Raw genomic sequence first — 18314 nt, 5'->3', positions numbered from 1 at the left:
AACACAAAATCAGTTACACATTGTTCATGTTTAACTTTATCAATATAATTAAATTTCTGAAAAACGTTAAAGCAAAACAAGTAAAATTCAGGTCAAATTTATGTTTTAGATTGGCTTATAATTCTACGTACAATTTAGCTTTTCGATATATTGAGTTTTTGAAAAACGTAAAATCAAGGAAAGTTTACTTAAGGTTGGATTTATGTTTAAAATCAGCACATAATAAAGCACACATTGCATATTTTAATCTTCTCTATACAATATTTTAATCTTCTCAATACAATTCAATTTTAGAAAAAATAGAAATAAGTCAAGGAAAATCAAATCAGATTTATGTTTAATATCACCACATAATCAAATAAACCCACCGTATTTTAGTTTTCTGGATATTCGTGAATTTTACATAAAATACAAGCAAGGCAAGTAAAATTAAGGCGTCATTTGTGTTTAAAATCAGCATGATCAGATACGCAATGCATATTTCAACTTCCTCGATGCAAGTCAATTTATGAATTAATTATTCGTTACAGATTACACCAACAAAAAAATAACAACAATTTTAAAAACTCTTATTTTCTTAAAATGGACGATCAATCCCTTGTTATTCTAAATTGGGTTTAAAAATACAAGAGTATGAAGTTAAAATTTATTTCAAATTCATTACTTGGCATGAATATTCCTCAAAGCAAACACCTTAATTCATAAACTGAATTGCATCGAAGACATTGAAATATCCATTGTGTACCTGATCATGCTGATTTTAAATCTAAAGCATATCTTAATCTTACTTGTCCTGCTTATATTTTATGTAAAATTCAATATGCATATTCTGTTTGATTATGCGCTGATCTTAGTTTAAAATTAACTAGAATTTCACTTGTCTTGTTTTTATCTTTAGTAACCTGTACTACGCAACTAGTTAGTCGAGTTAGATTCATGTTTAAAAATCAGCACGTGATCAGACGCCCTAAGTACTTTTTAACTTGATTTGATTGGTTGACTCCGTTACGGAATAGAATTGAATCTATTTTTTATTATCATTATAATTATTATTGGCGTTGAACAGTTTTTTCTTTTTAGAATATTTTTTGTACAAAGCTGGTGAAATTTATGTTTGCTGGTAAAATTTATTATATCTCATAAATTGAGCCATGATGGCGCAGGGAATAGAGGGTTCGCCTTCTAATGAGGCGAACTGGGTTCGAATGCCAGTCGATACGAATTCCGTACCCTGCTTGCATCACCCACAGTGCTGACGTGAAATATCCTCAGTGGTAGACAGATCATGGGTTAGAATCCCCTTGCCGTCAGGCTATCCGTGGGTGGTTCTCGTGGTTTTCCTCTCCATGTAACGCAAATGCGGGTTATTTCCATCAAAAAATCCTCCACGAAAGCAAATTTCTCCCAATACTCGATCCAGGAGTTCCCTTGTCTTCTGAATTGAATTCAAAATTGCAAGGCTATGGAGTTGAACATTAGTAGTCGCAAACCCATTTAATTGGGTCGGTTCTTCAATGACGGTTATAAAATAAAATAAAATCTCATAAACAGTCAATGGCCAGGATAGTTTGATTGGTAGGGCACTGGGCTCATGTCCAAGAGATCGTGGGTTCGATCCCCGCCGACCGATGACTCTCCGTGAAGTAAATGGTAACTGATGCACGTTAAATCTGTCGAGTCACAAAGTCCTCCATGCTCCTATAACAAATCATACCTCTGTTGGTACTGTTCCAGGAGTTTCCTGTCTTCTGGATTGGTTCAAACTTACAGGGCTGCGGAGTTGAACACAAATTGGGTCGGTTATTCAACGACGGTAATAAAAAAATAAAAAAATTAAGAAAAATTCTTATAAATTGAAATGCAATTTTCATTTCAACCTTCTAGAATATTTATATTATGCATTCGCTTAAAGAATATTCAAATCCAAGTAGCAGATTTGGAATAACTTTTATCGCCACATTCTTGTAATTTTAAAAGCAATTAAAAAAAATATGGGAAATTATATGATTTCATGAAAACACCAACAAATAGTACAACAGAAATATGCCCTAACCCAGATTATGCCATAATGGCCATGGCATTATAATTTGAAATTTTGAAATATATTGATGGGAAATTTGTATTGATTAAAAATATTTTTTTCGAAATATGTTATTAGGAATATATAAACTGTTTTTAGAGTTTTGCCTTCCTTTGCTTATTGTAACTTATTCAGCTTAGTGTAATTTGAATAACAAAACGCAAACTTTAAATAATACTATAATTAAGAAATTTGAGAGAAATTTGTAAGTGAGAAATTTTATAAATAAAAAACCAGCGCTGTTTTCTTTTTTTAAGAAAAACTAATTTGTTCATTCTTGTAACTGTTAATAGCGAACGTAATAACTATTAAAACGTTTAATTTTCTTATTCTTCTTATTATTATTGTTGTTTATTTCATTTATTTAAAAAAAATCAAATGAAAACAAATGTCGAGCAATAAGTGAACCAGAGAGAAATTTTATAAATAAAAAACCAGCGCTGTTTTCTTTTTTTAAGAAAAACTAATTTGTTCATTCTTGTAACTGTTAATAGCGAACGTAATAACTATTAAAACGTTTAATTTTCTTATTCTTCTTATTATTATTGTTGTTTATTTCATTTATTTAAAAAAAATCAAATGAAAACAAATGTCGAGCAATAAGTGAACCAGAGAGAAATTTTATAAATAAAAAACCAGCGCTGTTTTCTTTTTTTAAGAAAAACTAATTTGTTCATTCTTGTAACTGTTAATAGCGAACGTAATAACTATTAAAACGTTTAATTTTCTTATTCTTCTTATTATTATTGTTGTTTATTTCATTTATTTAAAAAAAATCAAATGAAAAAAATGTCGAGCAATAAACAGTTATTCTTTTTTAATCTTTGAATAACAATTTTCTCTTTCTTATTTTTCTTTTATGACTCTCCATTTCTTTATAGAAAAGAAGAACGTTTTTGATATGTTTGAATGTGGATACGAAAAACAGCCATTTGGTTGAAAACTCACGAGGTTTTCAGGAACCAGGGAGAATTTTCTCCTTACTCCATCGGTAGGAATTCACTGCCATCTATCGGGATTAGGATGAAACACTTAAACACAACCAAGATTTTAATACTGAGTGTGTATGAAGATGCTATGTTCACGAAGCAATAAAACAAGTTCTACTAAACAGGTAAGAAACACTTGTTATCTAATTTTTCGAACTCGTAATTCCTAAATCATTCATTGTGTTCAAAAGGACTAGTGATTATGTCTAATTATCTACGGTATTCAACCAAGCGCAATGTAATTTCGTACGTAAATTGAATGTACTTATTTAAGCTTTGATTTTTAGATTGATGAGTATTTAATGAAATAAAGATTATAATTAGTTCAACTACTTTGAAGAATGAACGTGATGAATTATTTTTATTCCTGTTTAATAATACTTCTTATCGGTCAAACATTATGAAAAATAATATTGAAAGCAAAGTTTTTAAGTTTTAAAAAATAAGAGAGATAATATCTCTTTATTATAATCTCTTTATCATAAGTATAAATTAAATCGAATCTCTTATAATTTTATTAATTTTCCAGAATTTTTTTACACAAATATAAATTGATATATTGCTAATTATAAAATATGTTTCTAATTGTAAAATATACTTTTAATTATAAAATATATTTCCAGTTATAAAATTTTTAATTACAAAATAAATTTCTCGCATTACACATTTTTTAGTAATTAACGACCAGATTTAGAAATCCGAGAACTTTAAGCACAAAACTGTTGAGAGTTTAATCGATCCTCAAATTTATATGTTGTTCATTTACAATATGTTTTTAAACATTTTATAACATAAATAAATTATAATAAATTTGAAAATTCATGCTTATATTTATTTCACTAATGCTTATACATATTTATTTTCTAATAGACAATTCTTAGAGAAAAATACACTCACAAAAAAATATTTGTAACATTTAGGAAGAGCCCAGCCATGTAAGTACCGGACCTCTCAGGCCTTTTAATAAATCAGACCCTATTAACTCATTTTTCGTTAAATTCTTTAACGGTATTCGAAACTTTCTATAGTAAAGAAAATCGGCTAAATAGTTGAATGATAACGATTTTAATAATTTTTTTTAATTTTAATAAAAACTTATTTATGAATATATATCATTCACAGCAATTTGGGTTTCTGATACTACATTATCAGACTGACCTATTAAAAATACGAAAGCAAAATTTTTAAAAAAATCACCAGTGACTATGAATAAGTACCATCAAGAAACCAATATATTGCTATTTTCTGTAGTACTATTTTAAATTAATATCGCTCGATGTACAATATATTTTCTACTATTACCTGATTTTTATTATTAGCAACCTCTGAACTAAATAAATCACTGCTCATTACGGCTTGTTTATGGATGCGTAACAATGCAGAAAGCTCCTACATCTTTGTTTTACATGTGTGTACAATATGTTCAAATATCTACATGTATGTAAATATTTGAAATTTATATTTTTTTAAATTAATTCAGGAACTATGTCAATTATAAGTTAAATAGAGATTCAGAATTTAAAAGGATAACTATTCACAAAAATAATATTTAAACTTGTTTTTCTCACTGTCATTTTTTAACGTTTTCTTGTATATAAAAGCATAATGAATTTTATTTATTAAAGTTAGAGCTTTGAAATTTTTTTTAATGTGCACAGATATATAGACAAAACAAAATTTGGCAAGGTCTGGAGTCTTTGAAACCTTTTAAAAAAATATCAAACATAAAATTTGGGGGAAAAACCTATTTTTTTAGAAAAGTTCAGACAAAAACTAAATTTTTAAAAAAAATAAATAAATAAAATAGAAAAATACTCATCACTGCACAATAAAATATATGCCCAGTTTTGTTCGCATTTGTATCAACGTGATAATGAGAAAAACTTTTTAGCTGGTATTTTAAAAATTGAAAAACTAGCATCCTTTTTAAAAAAATTTATTTATTTAAAAAAAATTAAAATATTTAATTATAAAAGTCATTTTAATATTTTTTTGCTGAAAATACGCTTTAATATATAAATATCACCAAAAATACACTTAAATAATTTTTTTGTTTTTTATTTTCGCCTTTCTCCCGGGAAATAAAATTTTGGGTTTCACGTACCTTTGAAATAATTTAGTATGCTATGTAATATTAGTAGCTAGTAGCGTATACACAACTGCTTCTCAATGGCTCATACCTGCAGTGGAAAATAACTAAATGGTGTATAACATCCAGAACAATACTGATATCCAAAGTATCAAGCATCTTCACAACAAGAGTATCTATAATAAGCTGTAAGGAGGCCCTTCATAGAAATATTCACACTACAAGGCTGAACTGGATCTGTCGCCATTTAGCAATCTACCAATCTACTAATTGCTTGCACTTCTGATGTTTTTATTCAATTATCCTTTTCACTTTTGTTGCCGCAGATATCCAATTGATTAAATTAAGCACTTAATTAATTAATAATTGCATTAATCAATTAAATAATCAATTGGTTAATTAATTGATTAATAGTTGATTAGTTAAATGATAATAATCAATTATTAGCCATTTGTTTAATTAATTGATTAATAAATAAGGGGAAAATATGTAAAAAATGCATCAGCCTCTTACTTGTAAAGCTTCACTGTTTTTAAAACTGCACTGAATCTAAAGTGCCTGTTGAGGCTTTGAATGAGGCTATCTACTATCGGTCAGGAATTTTTTTTTTTTATTAAACTTACATACTAAATTGAACAGAAAAATAAAAAAATAAAGTCATAAAATATTTTTGGAAAACTATTCTTAGAAAAAATTTTGTTAGAAATTTAAAAAAAAAAAAGAGATTGATAGTAAACATGAAAAAGTAAAAAACAAAAATTATGAAGTAGTTTTTAAAAAAATTAATTGCTATGATGAAAAAAAAAATATTACACACTTTTTTGAAGATTCAAAACTTTTGAAGATCTTGCATTTTCGAAAATCTATGCTTTTTTACCCCTTCATAACTGCTAAAAGCTTTCCTTTTTTTTAATATATATGAACTTATTTATAATAAAATGTATTATATGAATGTTTTTACAAAAATATTTTTATAAATGGAAGTTCCTGAAATTTGAGCAAGACAAGTTATGTCAGAATATACTCTCTAAAAAACATGAAAATCAATTGAGACGAGCTTTTTTATGTAGAAGAATTGTTTCGAAAACAAAGATTGTTATAAGCTTAGCGTCTTTACTATTAAAAACAATTTTGTTTTCAGTGCCTAATAAAAAATCATTTTTGTTGTTCATGGTTGTCGAGGAAATTCAGGAAAATAGCCTTTATAATAAACCTATAAAAAATATTTTGTGATAAATTTAGAAAGCTGTCTTCATTTGAAACAGCTTTTTCATTCTTTTTTTATTTTATCTGTCTATTTATAAATTTATTCTTTCTCGAAAAAATAAAAAATAATGATAAATAAATAAGTAAATAAAACTATAATTTTTATCTAAATTTTAATTTTTTTCTTCCATTTTTTTCAATAACATTCTATTTTATAATTTTAATAATTTTCGCTTTCATTAATAATTTATAACAAATAAACAGTGCGATAAAACTTGCAACAAAAAAATTTAATTTTTTAAACAATAAAGTGAAGATTGCTTTTATTTTCGAAGGAATATTTTATATCGCTCATTATAAATTTATTAAAAGGGATAAAAAATTTTAAAATATTTACGTTTCATGCTAATTTTTTTCACAGGGAAAACTTAGTCAAATAATTGTAAAAATGCTTTATTTATTAATAAGAAGTAGCTATTATTTCAAAACATTGAAACTCGCAATATATTTAATGTAGCTTAAACTATAGGTTATCTTGTCTACAAACTACTATCTTATAGACAAATATCATACACAGTTTAGGTTAATATGACGTGTTTCCCAATTTTTTTCTACGAGTTTTTGTGATTTTGTTATATTTGAGCCGAAAAATAATTTAAAAAAACACGTAATGACAACCGTTAACACATATTTTTAAAATATTTATGAAAATCCAAACGAGGCAAAGATAAAGAGTCGCTACAATAATATTTAAACAAAGAAAAACATTATCAAATTCTTACGAAACTTGAACAAGGAAAGTTATATTTAATACAATAAGTAAATGAATAAATAAAAATAAATCTGCTTGATTGACGGAGAGTACTGAGAAGGGTTAAAAATTGATTCTTAGAAACATCTTCAAGTTTCATATGGGAATCTAACTGGCTTTGATGATTTCAGTCCCGCTTTCCTCAATTGAGATTGATTAGATTTCGAAAATGCTGTTGTGGGAAGTGAGTAGTTATCGACCATATCAACCTTCATCTATGTAAAGGTACCCCAACATAGAATCGAGTTAACATGTTATACTAGTTAATTGATATTATATTTTTATAGTGGTAGATACACTACAGTTATCCCCCACCAGAATTTTATCTGTGATAGAATTCGTTGAACGGATACCACTAGTTGATTCATTGCTGTTTTTGTGAGAAGCCGAGAGAGCTGTATTAAGATCACCATACTTTTTTAGTGTTGTTTGTGGGAGCTGTATTAAGTTCACGGTTGTGGTTGCTCCTGTGTTGCCATTAGCAGTCGAGTGTATGTATGCTGTTGCGTGTGATGTGCATGACGTTGCGCGTGATCGAGACTGAGTCGCAACAGCGTGAGGAGGCGGATAATGTCGCAGTCACAAGTAGCAAGTCAACTGTTCAGTGTGGACCATCCATCGAAGTAGGTGTGTTCAAATCGTAGTGGGCGTTTCTACCAAGGTAGGCGTGTTCGTATCACGTCCGAAGGTCACCAGTGTGAGGAGAGTAGATATCGACAATGTCAACGTTCATCTATGAAAAGCTACCCCACCATAGAAACGAGTTAACATGCTATATATACTAGTTAATTGATATTATATTTTTGTAGTGGTAGATACACTACACTATTATTAGTTGTTCCATGAAATGTTAGTTTGCGTCCCTTATATATATACTTTCGTGACTTCAATTTTAACAGCGTGCGAGTTGCCATGAATATGAAAGCATAAACGTACATGTTTAGAAGTTTCTGAGAAGGAAAAAATTCTTCAAGCAATGAAAATCTGAAACAAACTGAGCTATAAGTTGGGAAGAAAAGAAACGTTAAAAGCGTGTAATTGATATCAACAAGCAAAATATTTTATATTATGTTTTAATTATGCTTACGCAGATTCAATAATTATAATTTTCTTCAATATTATTGTTATTCATATATGCTGTTTTTTTAAAAGAATAATGATTGTTTTGTTTCAGTAAGTTTTTCTATTAAATACCATTTATTTCAATTTAAAATTGTTTATTTCAATAATTTATTATTGGCTAACAATTTAAAAAATTGTTTAGTTTTAATTTTATTTGTACTATTAATTTATTTTTCAAATAACGAAAAAAAATTAGATTGTACTTTTATCTGAAAATGAGATAAGATTTAGAGATCCTCATATTATAGTTCAAGTATTGTTAAAACTTTGAAAGCTTCCCCCCCCCCCGTCTTATTTTTCGTGTTTTTTCCTCTTTTCTATTTAACGATCTCTTTCAAAAACACAAAAATAAATAGATAAAAAAAATTAAAAAATTAATAAATAAATGAAAATAAGAAGAATAAGCATAACTTTATAAAAGTTAGATTTGATTAGAGTATGATTATTTTTGCTTTGGTAGCTTCTTAATTTCTAAAACATTTTGGGATATTTTTTTAAATTTTTAAAAGTACGATAAAAATGAATATTTTGCAATATTAATGTTGGAAATTCTTAAAGCATGATAAGCGCTAACAAAGTTCCGGAAAAAAAATAACTAAATTTTATTTTGTTCAAAATAAACCTAACGTTTTTATCATTGAATCCTGTTTTATTATCATTTTATCATTGCCTTTTTTTATCACATTTTTATCATTAAACCATTTTTTTATTTTCCATAAATTCAAAAGCCAGAAATATCAAATTTTAAAATTTTAATTTTTTTTCTTTTTTTTTAATTTTGAAAGAAATTTAGTTTTAGTGCATTTTTTTTTTTTTTTTTTTTTTGTATGCTTGTGGCACAATAGCTACAAAAAATAATGCAAGCAGTTTTAAAAAATTGGTTTATAAATAAAAAATAAAGTTGGACCATTTGTTAAAATAATAATAATAACTAAAATTTCAGTATTTATTTTATATTTGATACCAATTGCTTTATTAAATCATGTAGATAAACTTTTTATAGTAAGGAATGATTAAATATTTAAAGGTGAAGCTGAATTTAAAATCACAATATCTCTCCCATTAATTATTAATTGCTAAAATATATTACCAACAACACTAAATTTAAAAATAAAAAAAAAGCTTCTAAATGTCAAAATTTATTTTATATGTGTCCAACAAGAATAAAGCATAATAAATTAAAGTGTCCTATATTTCAATCAAAAACAGACACGCCGGAATCCGTAGTCTGGTGAATTTATACATGATGTATATGAATATATTTTTAAAGGTGAATTTAAATTTAAGATAAATTTAGTTAAATGAATAATTTTTTAAGGGGAATTTAAATTTAATTTATCCTACATTAAATATTAATATTAAAAAATATGAAATAGTAAGTACTAAATTTGTTAAAAATGAAATAGTACAAAAAAATAAAGAAATCGGAAACATTGAAAGAAAGATCCATTGAAATAACTATTTCCGAGGAGTTTAAGAGATGAAACTGCTAAACTTAAGATCTCTATTTCTGTTCAATTAGTTATAGCCAAAATATAAAAGTAAGAATTCTTAACATGGAAAAAATCAGTGAAAACTAAAAAGTACAGAATTGCTTAAATTTATTTCCTTTCGCCCAGCATGAATAAAGGGGCAGGCAACAAAATTATTATAAATTTAAGAGGCAAAAGCAATATCTTCAAAAGAATTTAAATCACGAACTTGAAATTAAGGTCTCAATTTATTTTACGGTAGCTATTAATAGCGATAGTGTAGAAATGTAGACTCTAAATTTTCAAAAAGAAAAAAAAAATGGCTAAATTTATTTTCTATGCATCCAATATGAACAAAAATGAATGAGACAAAGTAACAATAAATTACACCGGGAGGAAACGGGAAACAGTTGTATTGAAATATGTATTGTGAAAATTCAAATGAAGCCGAATTTAAGATTTCAAATTCTCTTCCATTAATTACAAATAGCCAAAATAAAAAAATATGAAATCTGAATTATTTTTCTAAAAAAAAAGAAAACATACAAGTATAAAACTGTCAAAATGTATAAATTTATTTCCTCTATGTGCAGTATGTGAAAAAGGGAACATACGACAAAGGTAACATAAATATCAGGGAAAAGATAGTTGCATCGAAATATGTATTCGGGAAAGTTTAAGGCTGATTTTGAGATCTCAATTTCTATTCCATTCGTTATTAATAGCAAAAATACAGAAATGGGATTGCTAAAATTTCAATAAGAAAATGGACAAAAAAATAGTACTTGTACCAAAAATGTTTACATTTATTTGTCATGCGTTCAACATAAATTAAAAGTGAACAAGGTAAAGGTACCCTAAATATCAAGCAAAAACAGAAGAATCGGAATATGTATTCGGGATAGTGTAAGATATGAAACTGATTATAAGATCTCGACCTTCTGTTTTTCTAATTATTAATTGCCAAAACAGTGGAGTGTAAATTCTGAAATTTCAAAAAAAAAAAAAAAAAAATCGATAAAAAGGAAAAATTACAAAAATGACTAAATTTATTTCCCATGCGTTCCGTATGAATTAAAAGTGAACAAGGTAAAGGTACCCTAAATATCAAGCAAAAACAGAAGAATCGGAATATCTATTCGAGATAGTATAAGATATGAAACAGATTTTAAGATCTCGATCTTCTGTTTCTTTAATTATTAATTGCCAAAAATATAAGAATGCAAATTCTAAAATTTAAAAAAAAAAACAACAACAGAAAATCGATAAAAAGGAAAAAGTACAAAAAATGACTAAATTTATTTCCCATGCGTCCAGCATGAATAAGAAGTGAATACGACAAAGGTACCATAAATTTCAGTGAAAAAACAGTCGCATCGGAATATGTATTCTGGAGAATTTACAAGTCCACTGACAAGCAATTCAGTGACAGGGAAGATCTTGAAAAGAGCGCTTTTGTTATGATAAACGATTTCTCTTCACCTTTAGATAGCAGTGTATGTTAAACTTTGCAAAATTGAAATATGTTTTTTGATGGCTGATTTCCGGCATAAATAAAACCAGCCAACCATAAGACAATAGGGTGTTATTTCACACGGGAAAAAGCGCTTTTATTTCACTTTTAGAATCAATTCCATATCATTTTCCATCACGAATCCTTGAATTTGAGATCAAAATGAGAATTTTCTTTTTCTTACATAAATTTTTTGTGGCGTAAATAAAAAAATAGAACTTCATTCACCATAAGCAAAAAGATTTTTAACAGTAAAAATAAGCTTTTTTTTTTCTTAAAGAAAAAATGTTTCTCATTGGTTTATTTAAATTAAGTAAAAACAAGTTAAATATTTAACACAAAATGCTTCAATATTTTAATAATTCTAAGTTACTAACACGAGAAGAAAAAATCTTTTTTAAAAAATACGACTTATATTAAATTTTTTTATCAGGGTCTATTCAACCGATTTCTTTCAGATTTAAAATTTTGCATTAGCTTATAACAGTGTCAGAATTTAATAGTTTCGATAATCCTTACATTGAAAAAAAATTATTAAAATTTAATTTTTGCTTAAAATTATTTTAGAAAAAACTTTAATTTGCATTTTTAGTTCCAAAGAAGAAAAGAAAAAACATTCAAAATTTATTCCAGTTTTTTTTTTTTTCGATTAATTTCATTTAGCATATATAAAAAGTGAAAAATTTTATATTTCCACCCACCACGGAAAAACTTTTTTTAAAGCTTTTCTATGCTTCTTTGTTTGCTTGCTTTTTAAATATTTTTTCTAATTTAAGTATTGAATAAAAAATTACAACATTTCAAGAAAAATTTTCACTGTACTAGGTGTTTCTCAACATTCGCTAACCCGAAAAAAAATTCATGATATTTTACTTTTCAGTCACTATTTAACCGATTTTATTCACATTTCAGATTTAGGCTTCAGCTAAAAAGGATGTAAAAATTCATGAAGTTTAAGATTCCATTATTTTCTACTATTTGCATTAAACAATAAAAATTTGCAAATAAAATTATTTCTTGTAAACAAATTATTTTTCTGTGCGCAAAACAACTTTCAACTATCTCAGTTCATTCCCAAATTATAATTTAAACTTTTTTTTTTTGATATTTTAAATTTTGTAACCTTTTATAATATAAAATTGCTTTAAATTTTTTCATGAAAAAGGGGGTAACCATGATCTATGAGTGAGGAGCTTGGTAATATCGTTCAACTTACTGCAACCTTAATCAGGTTTAGATTTGAATCAGGCTTCATTGATTTGATTGCATGACACCCTGGTTCAATTTCAACGTAAAGATCGCTAAATTTAGCACTTGATTAAGTAATTTGCACTTTATTAATGATACTCTATTAAAAAATTCACATAGATTCGCAGCAATCTATTAGTAAATTTACACGGTATTACTGCTCCAGATATCAATACTATAGTATGGTAAAACATTAAACCAATATTTACTTAAAGTACATCTGAAAATCAGTATATCAAAAATTATTAAAGGTGATATTCTTTTTCTCAATGTACAGTGCACAAAAAATAAAAATTAACGAACCACTCTTAATAACTTTTGATCTAATGATCGGATCTTTACATTCTAGGACTCAATCTTAATGATTTGAGGGGGTGACCCAAAATAAGATAATTACCTAGTGCAGACGATTTTTAAGTTACGAAATCAGACACAAATGCACACTTTCGCTGAAAAAACATACTCTTTTTTTTTTTTTTTTTTTTTTTTTTTGGATTAGGGCTATATTTCCGAGAAAGCGGCTGCACCCTAAGACGTAGTAGTAGCAACATTCTGAGAAATACGGCCCCAATAGTTCGGTCAGGGAAGCTGTCCAAAGTTTGAACCACTTAATGTTAATTTTACTTAATGTTAATTTTACTTTTTGCGAAACTCGTGAACGCTTTAATCGATAAAATAAAATAAAAATTTTACAATTATAATTTTTTTTTTATCTGAAGATAATTCCATGCAAAATATAACCTTTAGCAAATATTTAGTGTTCTTCATTATTTTATTTTATAATAGTCGAAGAAATTCCGAATTGTAAGATGCACAAATTTTTACATTATTTTAAGGTATGTAATTTTACATGACAAAATACATAATTTGAGCGAAATCGATCGAATATTTCCTGAGAAATTGAATTTAAAACATACGATTTTTTTCAAAATTCATTCTACAGAAATATCCCATATTGTTTGTTTACAATATTTGTTTCAATTTTGACTTTTTTCCAAATTCCAACACACATTTTTAAAAAGAGATCGAGGAAATTATTTTAAATATTACACGCATAAAAAAAATTCTGGTAATATTAACATACTGTATGGTAACTACATTTCTGGTTAAAGTAAGGAGAAAAAGAAACATAATTTTGGTTAACAAAATCAAAATATATGTGCTTAAATTATTCATTTTGTAATTTTTCCATTCAAATGCTAGCGATTAATAATTTCAGTATCGAAATTCTGATTTTCAAAATTAGAGTTCTCGTTACCACACATTTAGTAAAAAATACAAAACTGAATTACAAAATGAATGGTTTTTATGCCATGCTCTAAAGCATCAAGAAAAAATTACCATATTTAAAACATTTACCAAATTTTATCACTTGTAATCAAACCATATTTTATTGTTGGTTTTACCACAAAATTATAATCAAAGCTCTTCCATAAAAATTACCACGGTTTTTGGAGTTCTCATAGAGCTTTATGAGAACTCCAAACAGATGGTAAACTTTACCATATTTAAGTAGTTTTGACCCATTTTTTTATCAGTGTAGTAATAGAATTAAGAGAGTTCACTTACTGTAGTCTTGAAAAGAAATGGGTTGGTTTCATCTTTTATTGACATAACAACTTTTAATTGATAAAGAATAATAATTAACACCATAAACTTATTCCAAATGTGTATAATGCTTCTTTGGACTGATTAAATGAATGATTCAACTCAATGAGAGTTTTGTATTTACTAGTTTATATAAATTTCTATAATTTCTATTCAATTATTTTTTAAATTTAATTTTTATTTATATATTTATTTGGATTATTTTTAATTTTAATTTTTTTCTGTGTCTATTTATTTATTTATTTACTTATTTTTAATAGTTTTTGATCTTTCAATAAAAAAAAAGTTTAACTTGCTTATAGAGCTGAAATGTTAGATATGCGTGATAAGCGGCTAATACGAGAAAATTTTTATTTCAATTCCCCATTGGTTCTTTTATTCGTCCTAAATATGACTCCTAAATTCCTTCTGGACTTTTTTGAAATGCATATATAGTTTTGAGCTTATTTATACTGTTGTTCCACACAAAAAATTATTCCCTCGAAATAATAAACAAAAATCGAATGAAAGAAAGGGTAATACTTTGTGCTATGTAGACTAAAGAAAAGAAAAAGCAACGTGAATAAAACACAAATGAAATTATCAACAATTTCAATATTAATCAAGATATTTTGATTATCTTTATGTTTATCTTTACCCCCATTAAACCTATAAAAGGCAAATACTTAAAATGTCCTTATTTAGTAAAAACTATGTGTTACTTTTGGTTTTACAAGAAATTTATACATATCTTCAATTTCTGATTCATTTGGTTAAGATATTAATGTCGCCACTAAAACATTTCTGGAACAAAATATTTCGCATAACTCTTCCAGAAGGTTCTAGAAAGAAAGAAAAAAGCAACAGTCAAAGCAGCTTTCCCAGTATTTTCAGCCTTTCAAAAAAAGGAGAGTAATTTACTCTCCTTTTTTTCTACCAAAATGTGCTTTCAATGTTTTTCGTATGCTTAAAAGAATTTATGGTAAATAGAAATCTGCATAATGAATTACAGTTTCAACTTCATTAACCGAACTATTTGAACTATCTGTGTGTTTATCTTTACCACATCAAACCCATAAAGGATAAGCACTTAAAATGTCCTTATTTGGTGAAAACCATAAGTTATTTTTGGGTCTGCCAGAAAGTTATACTTGTCTTCAATTCTGATTCGTGTGATTAAGATATTAATGTCGCCACTAAAACACTTCTCGAACATAATATTTCGCATAACTCTTCTGGAAGATTCTAGAAAGAAAGAAAGAAAAAAAAAGCAATCATCCGAAAAAGCAACAGTCAAAACAGCTTTCACAGTATCTTCAGCGTGTAAATTACTTTCCTCACATCTAAAAATTTTCATTTTTGAATAAATCTGAATATTAACGGGTGCAGAAAAACCAATTAACTCTGCGAAAGCTACCCACACATACTTAAAATCAGCGCTGCCTTGAGAAATAATTGGCGAAAAAAGGATAAAGTGACAAACATTCATAGAGGAGGACAATTTCTATACTCTGGAGGATACTTAAAATGCTGATTCACGTCTGGCGCAATACCTCGCAATCCCACCCCCGCCAAATGTTCTTTAATTCAATATTTTACTCTCTTCCCTTTCAAAGGACGTTGGAGCGAGAATGTATTTAGCATAAATTAAGAGCGCTAAGTGGCCATTTCGATAAATGGGTTGCCAGGGTGGGAATGTGAAGGGAAATTCACTGGAGGCCAATAAAGCTTAAGCCAGTTTTACACGGGAAATAGACTTCTCGGGAGAATTTATTTGCAAAATTATCATTTTGATGGGCTTGGCGAACTATTGTAAAACATTTGGCGAGTTTTTTCAATTAAGATACCACGTTTTACTGCATGATATTCTATTCAAAAAAAATTACGTTCTTAAATAGTTAAATTCGTTTCGGATTAAAATCTTTAACTTTATTAGTGTACGGTTTAGTAATGCCATAGCACTATCGTGATATCTATGCAGATATAACTGTGTAGAATTTTCAAAGGAAAAACTTATTACTCGTATAAATATTTTATTGAGAAGAACAACATATTGTGTTCTTAAATGTTTTTCTAAACATTTAAATTCATTTTTGATTAAAATGTTTAGCTTGATTAGCTTACGGTTTAGCAATGCAATACCACTATTATGATACTATGTGGATCTAACCGCGTAGAATTTTCGAACAGAAAACTTTAAACTTTTTCAAATATTTAACTGTGAAGAACAGCATATTATGTTCTTTAAATTTTTAAAAAAAATTCAATTCGTCTTTGATTAAGATGTTTGACTTTAGTAGTTTACGGTTTCGCAATGCCGTAGCACTATTATATCTATGCAGATATAACCGTGTAGAATTTTCGAATGGAAAACTTTAAACTCCTATAAATATTTCACTGTGAAGAACAACATATTGTATTCTTTGGAACCACTCCCAAAAGCTGAAGTAAAATATTCTAGAGAAGGGATACAAAAAACACGTCAGAAAATATTTTTAAATATCTTTTTTTCATCTCATCTATCAGAACATTTGAAAACGATTTTAATAAAGCCGCTAATTCTGAGTTTAAAAATATTTCATTATTAAATTTCATTACAAATCTAAAAATGAAGAATAATCAAAGAAATTTTGGAATAAAAATTTTATTTAATAGACAATACCATGCCGGGAAAAAAGAATTAATCTGAATAACTTCTCTGTACTCACGTAATACAGTTAAGCTCCTTTATAACGAGCTCTGATTTAACAAAAACTTGAAATAATCGAAAAAATCGAAATTACTTCGTTAGTACAATTGTTTAGTCGATTGGAGATCAGCTCGGTTTTAACGAACAAATACCGGTTTTAGCGAGTAATATTTTTGTGATTTATAACATTTCTCCATACTTCCACTTCTCCAGGTTCGCTAATCCCTACTTAAAAAAATTTGTTTAAAATTCTGAACACAATTGAAAGTTAGTATGGGTCATAAATTTACCAAACACGTGAAATTTTTACAAAAACAGAGTTGGGGATGCTTCGAGCCATGAGTCTTATCCGAAAAACATTAATACCCCAAAGAGAAAATGAGGCAGCTGTTTGCAAAATAACCAACTTTTTTTTGTACTATACGGAAGTAACAAATAAATAAAGTTAATATTTTATTTATAATTAAATAAGCTTGTATGAACTTTTGCAATTGTTTTCGTAAACCAGTTTTTTACGAGTACTCTGTTGTACGAGAAAATATTGAAGTCCCTTCACGCTCGCTATAAGCGACTTCAACTGTATAATATTTCAACGGCTCCTCCCCCGAGAAATCGCCCTTTACCCATTTAAATTCTTAAAAATTAAAAATGCAAACAAACTTCCAAATATGTGATGTATGCATATTTGGATAACAATATCAAACATTACATTGAAATGGAACAGAATTAAATCATTTGTTTAAAGCCCCAACAACTCTGCTTAAATCCATTTCACACTTCTTACCTATCACAACACAATCACCATATGTTGTATAGCTCATAAAGTGTCAAATACCTTCAATAACACCCTCCTCCACTGAATGGACAACAACAGACATCCCCATCACCCATGGTGTTCGACACTATTTCGAGTCCAAACAAGTTAGTTTAAGAACGTTTGAGTGTCACACAATCACAAAGGGGCTTAGAGACCCCCTGAAAATGTGCTGACAGTTGTTGTTGAATAGCATGTTTTGAAAACGACACTACAGGATTCTTTTATTCACACAACTATTTCTAAGAATATATGTATCTGATTTATTTTTTTCCTTCTTATTGTTGGCTTGAGTGTGCTTAACTTGCTCACTACTGGTATTTTTATTGAAATTTGTTCTCCACAATGTGAAAATTATACGGTTGGCAGCTAAGCAGGAAGGAATCAAGTTTCTGTATGCGATTATGTACTGCTACTTTTTTTTCCCCTCCATTCAATGAACTGAAAAAGCCAGCATGTCTAAAATTATTCAGTTATATTTTTAAAAACTTCTGTATAAGCATGTTATTATTAATTTTATGCAATAATGCATACATTAAAGCCATATTGTATGCATTTGTCTGAGCATGTTATAATTTTATTATATCTATAATTTCATATATCTAATAATTAGCACTTATATAAGTATTTCATATTCAATTTTATGCAATAATGCATAAATTAATACCTGATAGCATTTATATCAATATATTAC

The 18314-nt window shown here is 27.5% G+C and overlaps 1 long non-coding RNA gene across 1 annotated transcript in view; it reads left to right on the top strand.

Annotated features, from left to right (window-relative positions):
• LOC139425212 (uncharacterized) overlaps positions 1-18314 on the top strand; it is a 108497-nt gene that overhangs the window by 27289 nt on the left and 62894 nt on the right. The window contains exon 2 of the long non-coding RNA XR_011636489.2: positions 2962-3194. This is a non-coding gene — a long non-coding RNA (uncharacterized LOC139425212). The remainder of the gene's footprint in view (positions 1-2961; positions 3195-18314) is intronic.

This window comes from Parasteatoda tepidariorum, chromosome 6 (genome assembly GCF_982258835.1).
Source record: "Parasteatoda tepidariorum strain Cologne lab strain chromosome 6, Ptep-v5.0, whole genome shotgun sequence".
In the NCBI taxonomy this organism is placed as follows: domain Eukaryota; kingdom Metazoa; phylum Arthropoda; class Arachnida; order Araneae; family Theridiidae; genus Parasteatoda; species Parasteatoda tepidariorum.
Note: the sequence above shows the minus strand (reverse complement) of the source record. Positions and strands in the feature narration are given on the sequence as shown.